Here is a 7,673-nt window from a genome sequence, read left to right as displayed (position 1 = left end):
TGAAAATCGAAAACCGTGTTGCAGGGCCCATCTGTCGACTCGGCTAATAGCTTGCTGAAGCTGTCTCTCAGCAAACGCCACCCTTCCGGAGCTGTAATGTAGAGCTAAGTCGTCTACATACAGCGAAGGAACGACTGCGGGCCCAGCAGCGGCAACTATGCCGTTGATGGCGATTGCGAACAGCGTGACACTCAGTACCGATCCCTGAGGTACTCCATTTTCCTGAACGTAATATTGAGAAAAAACATTCCCTACACGGACTCGAAAGAGACGGAGGGACATGAAGTTCTCAATAAACGTTGGCAAATTTCCCCGAAATCCCCACTGGTGTAGTGTGGAGAGAATTCCATATCGCCAGGTAGTGTCGTAAGCTTTCTCCAGGCCGAAAAACACGGCGACTAGGTGTTCCTTCCGGAGAAAGGCCTCCTGAATGGCGCTCTCCAGTCTGACCAGGTGATCAGTGGCAGACCGATGAGAGCGAAAACCAGACTGGTAGTTAGACAAGAGACCCTCCTTTTCCATGGCCCACACAAGACGCCGGTTAACCATCCTTTCAAATAGCTTACAGAGGCCATTTGTAAGGCATATTGGCCTATAACTATCCAGAAGTTTTGGATCTTTACCTGGCTTGGGAATTGGTATTACAACTTGTAATGGAGTTTGAATAACTACTCGTCATGGTACTATGTTTTCTCTATTACATTCATGCTTTCACATCATTTGTCTGCATCTCCGAGTGTTGAATATCGTAACTATATGGGCTTTTCATTAAATTGCTGATGGTGAGCCATCTAGTGGTGGATTTAGTACTAACAATTCGAAGTGAGTAGTTGGTGCTGCTATCTGGCCGCCAAGAAGATAAGCTTGCTTGGCCGTGAACCGTGGCTCTAACAATCAACGTGAGCAGTTGTTCTGTTTCTTGAGTTTTTAACTGGAAGACGCGTTGACCTAATCTCTGCTGGTTGTGCCTTAAAGATACAAATAATCTTACAAGAAGGGAAGATGGTGTGGATATTTGATCCGGGCTGATGGATTCTCCATCTGGCATAAGTGCCGAAGATGTGGTTTGTTTTTTTGAAAAGATTTTATTTCTCGTAAACACCGACCTCGTAAGTAGCTTCATTGGATGTCATGACTGTTTTAACTGAGGAACTAATCCTGTTATTTTATGGTGTTAAGACGCTGAGTACTTAAGTCTACGATATGTGAGAATTTCTAAAGGTGATGTTCGGATCATTTGTGGGCTACAGAAAAAAATTTTAGAGTCGAAAACAGGTCATTGTCGTTAACTTGTAATGTGAAAATATTTGGGGTTTCAATTTAATTTAAGAAGATAATTATATGTTAATTTTTGTTTTTGCATTCAGTTATATTAGGTTTCGTGCACGAAAAGAATAATTATGTTCAAGGAGCTCTGACAAGATGGTGTTCGAATTAATTGTATTACCTTAAAAGCCTGGTTTTATTTCATTTCTTGTTTTAAAACATAATCAAATATTTATTATTTAAAATATTTTCAAGCCATTTCGGGCTGTTAAAAAAGAAAACTAGTGCTTTAAATGAAAGCTGATCTAATGACTTACTCGGTACATCGTGTTCTCATTTGATCATGGCGGTTGTCCTGTGTAACACAGCTGTGTAATAGAATGCAAACGCAATGGGGGGCGTTGCTGTGTCGAATCAGACATTTGAGAATCTGCTTATTATTGTAGTCTGGACGTTCATCTGTATTGAAAATATTTGCGTGCATTGTATCATTTCTGCTGTATTTGACTTACTCCTTCGATTTTAGTTATCGTCTCTGGGAAATATTGGATTATTTATCCTACTTCTGTATTTTTTTGCATGTTCGTGAATTATTTCTTCGATTTCTGATATAGTGTGTTTGGTTGGTCCTTACTGTTTTCACGCAACCTCCGAAAACCGAGATAGTCTATTAGATAGGTTTTCATTATCCATTCTGTAATGGTGGATTTAATTATTTAATTTTCAATTGAACCTCGTTCATTTATTATTCTAAAGAGGTCTTCTGTTTTCATTCAATAATTATTGATGTAAGGATTTTACTTTCTACTGGGTTATTCTTTTAATTGATCAGAATAGAATTCAGTATTTATCGTATTATTAAATCTTTAAAAAAATATATATTAATTTTGAGGTCGGTAAATTATAAATGTTTTGGTATTATTAAAGTTTTCTTTAATGGATCAAGGAATTGTTATTTCAGTCAATTAGTTAAGCTTATTTTAAGTTGATTCGCTTGGCCTCTTGTGTCCAGTGCTTCCTCAATCAGCGACGGCCTTTTGGTTGGGATGATTGTAAGTATTTCCTTTTTTTGCTTATTTATCCCTGGTCGTGCTAACACTCTTGACCTTAACTTACGTTGTGAGAGTGTGTTTGGTATCAGATTGCGTGGTTTTCTGTACAGCTACGTTCTGATATCTTGTGAAAGCATATTTTTCTTTCTTGTTTCTTGTGACTGTTGGCTATTTCGTCAGGCCATTGATATCACCTTGGCTGAAATAATAAGTCAATTGAGACTAGTTAATTAAACTTGTGAAGGGAAAGACAGGCTTGTGTTGAGTGCTAACCTTGGCGTTTTCTGTTTCATATCAATATGAGTGCACGTGCTGTGTTGTTGCCAAGAATGCTGAGGAAGGGTGAACTGTTGTACGAGCTCGATATTCGGGGTTTGATGTCCACTGGTTCTATGGAAGGCGATGTTAACTTGCTTCTGGCCTCCCTTGATTCCCCTGTAGATCCAGGTAACATGAGCATCGACTTGGGTAAGTCAGTGCATGCAATGTCCAGTTCTATTAACGAATTATTAGTGTTTATAAAACAGTTAAAAGAGTGTAGTCCATCAGATTACCAATTGAGAAGATTAAAAGCTCGTACCAATCACTTTATTAACAGGGTGCAAGATTTGATTTCTCTTGGATCTGAAGGTGAATTGATGTCTCAATGCACTTCGTTGTTGACTTCAGTAATTAATGTTTCGGTTGAACTCGATTTTGTGATTAATATGAAGAAGGTTGGTCAGGTGGTGGTGGTGGTGATTATTGTTTTAAGAGGAAGTACAACTGGGCAACCATCCTCTATTTAACACTAATCAGAGGGAAATAATGGAAGGGATCCGACACTTCGAAGAATGAAGATATTGGCCAAAGGAAGGCAAGGGCCACGAAGGGCGTGAAAATGAAAGACTCCCTAGCCCTCGCAAACCTAATAGCGTCGGGGTCGGAAAAGAACAAGAGTTGACCAAGGGAGGTCGGATAGGATAGATGAAAGTGAGGAGCCTGACACAAGTAAGTGGAAGCAATGCCAGGACTCAGCTTAGGGCCGAAGGTTGGTCAGTTATCATTAAGTGATGAGATTGAAACTAATGAAGGTAACAACCTTGGTGCCACTAATGAGTTAATTACTCCTCAGACCGTCAATAATCCATCCTCATCTCATTGCTGCGGACTTAGTCCTGCGGTTGAGAATTTGTTGATTAGGTCATGTTCGGCTCCTAATTCTATTAAGGATCTTTTCAAAAATGTAATGACCTTTTCTGTAGATTCCATTGACGAAACCATCAGATTCCTGCGGTTTCTAGTAGAATTATCTGAGTCGGCTAATGTGTATTGCATGGATGCTCTGGGAATTTTTAGAGTATCATTTCCCAACTGTCAAGGTGTACTTAAAAGAGAAATTTCTAAGGCTATTAGCAGTAATTTAAGTGTAAATGAATTTCACGAGTTAATCTTGGCAAGGTTTATTCCGTCCCTTGCGTGACAAAGTCTGGTTCCAAAACATTGTTATAGAACGCAGTTCTTGCATGAAAATCTATTGGCCTATGTCTTGGATTTGAAATTTTATTGCGAGGTTTTTAAAATCATGGTACCGGAAGAAGAGATGGTAGGTCGTATAATCAAAGGCATTACTCCTCAATATCGGTCCTTTTTATCCTTGACTAAGTGCCCGAGTAGTTTTGCAGAACTCGAGCAAGCTTGTACATTTGCCGAGGATGTAAAACATGGAGATGAGTCCCGGCACACTAGGTATCTCCCTCCCTGTGTTTCATTTCGCTCTAACAATGTCTCCGCTCATCCTGTGCCTTCTTCTTCCTTCAAAAAATGTTACGCTTGTGGATCTAGAGATCACCTGAGGAATAATTGCCCTTCCGAGAGAAGAAAAGATACATTGAGTCGTAGACAAAATGGTAGTTGTTATGTTTGCGGATCTAAGTCACATATGAAAAGGCAGTGCCCTAAGGTAAACAATAGTAATTTTCAATGACCGTATGGTATGCCCAATGCAGATAATGAGAGCTGGTCGGTTGAAGGTCATGTGAATAATGAGTGTCCTTTTCCGGGAATGTTAGGTATTTCTAGTAATGCTGTTTCTAAAACCTCGACCATTGGTCTTGAAGTGAATAACGAACCTGCATTGGGATTGATAGATTCCGGTAGTGCTGTGTCACTTATGAGTGAGACTTGGTATTCGAGGATGAAGGTTTGTTGCAAATTACCTGAAATTAGGACTTCTAAACTTAATTGTGTGACTGCTAATGGAGGCAGATTAAGAATTCTAGGTTGTATATCTGTCAAAATTAGAATTGCCGAGTTTACTTGGAAAACAGATTGTCTCGTGGCTTCTGATTTATCTTATCAAGTAATTTTAGGGACGGATTTTATGGGCAAGGTTGGAATGATTTTGAATTTACAAGATAGGAACTTTAGTTTCAAATTTTGTCCTAATAGAATTTTCAAATTTCATGAAGATGTAGTGTTTCAAAGGTATTCTGCTTGTGCATTGGATGAGGATGTTGAGGAAAGCGAAGGTAATAAATTAGATCTTGATCACCTGCCTCTCGATCAAGCTCGTAAAATTCGTGATCTTTGTGCTAGGTATCCTGTAGTTTTCACTGATAAATTGGGATTGACTAATGTGCTTAAATACCACATTGATATTACGGACAAGATTCCTGTTAGATCTCCGCCCTATAGGTTATCACCACCTAAGATGGTTGAATTAAAGAAAATCATCGATAAGATGCTTCAGGATGGTGTTATTCGACCTTCTATCTCTCCGTACTCGTCTCCGATGTTTCTGGTGCCCAAGTCATCTGGAGGTTTCAGGCCAGTGACGGATTATAGAGAGTTAAACCGTAAGATCGTCATGCAGTCTGTGCCCCTACCGGATTTGCATACTTGCTTCTCTTGGTTCCATGGTGCTAATTATTTTTCGACCTTTGATTTGAATCAGGCATACAACCAAATACCTCTTGATGAGGAATCTATTCCTCTCACTGCTTTTGCCACTGACTGGAATCTGTATGAATACACGGTTATACCTTTTGTGCTGTCGACGGGAGCGGCTGTGTTAACTCGATTACTGGATTCTGTGTTTGGGGATGTGAAATTTAAGTACGTTATTCATTATCTTGACGATCTTGTTGTATATTCTGCAAATTTTGAAGATCATCTCAAGCATGTACAGGAGGTAGTTGAAAGATTGAAGAAAGCAGGTTTAACTGTCAAGCTTTCCAAGACCAATTTTGCCAAATCTCAGATCTCCTTCTTGGGACATATAGTATCGTCACAGGGTATTTCAATTGATCATGCCCGTACTCAAGATATTCACGATTTTAAACCACCTAAAGATGTGAAAGGGATTGCCACATTCATTGGTATGACTAATTTCTTTAGAAAATTCGTTCCGAATTATGCTGAAATTGCTGCCCCTTTGAATTCCTTACGTAGAAAGAATGTCAAATTTGTGTGGGGAGACCCTCAACAAAGAGCCTTTGAAACCTTGAAGAGAGCTCTCAGTAATGCTCCTATACTTGCTATTCCTGATTTTAATAAAAGGTTCATTATCCAGACTGATGCCTCAGGCAAGGCTATTGCAGGAGTCTTATTGCAAGAGTCGGAAATGGGTAGACGTCCTATCGCTTACGCATCTAGAGCTCTTTCCCCTCTGGAAAGGAAATATTTTGTCTATGAATTAGAGTGTTTAGCGGTACTATTTTCGTTGGAGAAATTCCGTGTTTATGTGGAGCACGTTAATTTTGATTTAGAGACTGACAATGAAGCTCTTTCCTGGGTTCTGAAAAGACCCAAAAGAACTGGAAGACTACCTAGGTGGGCGCTGCGAATTTCTGCTTTTAAATTTAATGTTCGGCACATTCGTGGAACGGAAAATGTAATCGCTGATGGGCTTAGTCGCATGTTTGATGAGGAGGATGGTTTTGAAAACTTGGAAGCGAAGAGTGTACCTCAAGTTGGTTCGGTAAGTGTGAATTCAATCTTGACTAATCTTCCAATGTTGTATCAAGATATTGCTCTGCATCAAAACGATGATCCTCAGTTAAAGGAAATTCTGGAAAAGATTAATTCTGGTAAAATTATCAAACCCTATTCCTTGGTGAAAGGGGTACTCTGTTGTCAATCTCGTTATGATAAAAGGATATTGTTGTCCCCAAGGTTTTAATTCCTGTCATATTTCAGTATTACCATGATAGTCCTGTTGGTGGACACTTGGGAAACTTCAAAACTAGGTCAAAAATAAGGGAGTTCTTTATTTGGAAAAACATGGATCGGGATATCACATCAATGGTTAAGTCTTGTAAAAGTTGCGCCATTAGTAAACCTAACCTAAACAAACGTGCGGGGTTGTTGTCATCGACTCAAGCTTCCAGAGCTATGGAGCGATTGTTTATCGATCATGTTGGACCCTTTCCACGTTCCAGTCGAGGAAATACTCATGCATTGGTGTGCATTGATGGGTTTACCAGGTTTTGCTGGATCTTTCCGACTAGATCGACCAATTCACAGTCCACTATTTCTTGTTTAAATTCCATTTTTGCCTCCTTTGGAACTCCTAAGTTTCTTGTATCTGACAATGCTGCTGGGTTTACTAGTCATTTATTCAGGAAGTACTTGTTTGATTTGTGCATCTCCCATGTGACCACTACTCCATATTATCCCAATCCCTCATATTCCGAGAGAATGAATAAAAATTTAAAATCTGCTCTCATAGCTTACCACCACTCGAATCATACCAAGTGGGACACCTGTCTTCATTGGTTGTCATATGCATTTAATACTGCTGTTCATGAGTCTCATGGCAAAACTCCTATGGAATTAATGTTGAGTTTTGTTCCATTTTCTCCTCTATCAAATCTCCTTCGAATTGAGGAACTGCTTCCTGAAGTCTCTACTCCTCGTGATGTGCGAAAGGTGTGGGATGAGGCCAAAACGAGGTTGGCTGTGTCGTATGAAAAGGTACGAAAGAACTATGACAAAGGCCGAAAACCCACCAAGCTAAGTGTTGGAGACCAAGTCTTCGTAAAATGTTATCCTGTCAGCAAGGCTATAAATAAATTTACTTCAAAATTAGCTCCTAGATTTCAGGGACCTTGTACGATATTGCAGTTTTTGAGCCCTGTATCTATGCTTGTCAGTGATCCTGTGGCGAAAAGGATTCGGAGAGTTCATTTATCCCAAGTGAAAGCGACTTGATATATTGTGGGGGGTTGGTTGAGTTCTAAATCTTATTTGTGGTTGGTAATAATGGATCGGGTTATTGTTTGATTAAAATGGGTAATGGAAGTGCGGAAATTGTGCTGTCCATATGGAGGTTGGGGAGTTATGTATTGGGGCGTGTGTATCTTGATAATTTTC

This window comes from Anabrus simplex, chromosome 12 (genome assembly GCF_040414725.1).
Source record: "Anabrus simplex isolate iqAnaSimp1 chromosome 12, ASM4041472v1, whole genome shotgun sequence".
In the NCBI taxonomy this organism is placed as follows: domain Eukaryota; kingdom Metazoa; phylum Arthropoda; class Insecta; order Orthoptera; family Tettigoniidae; genus Anabrus; species Anabrus simplex.
This window is presented reverse-complemented; position numbering follows the sequence as displayed.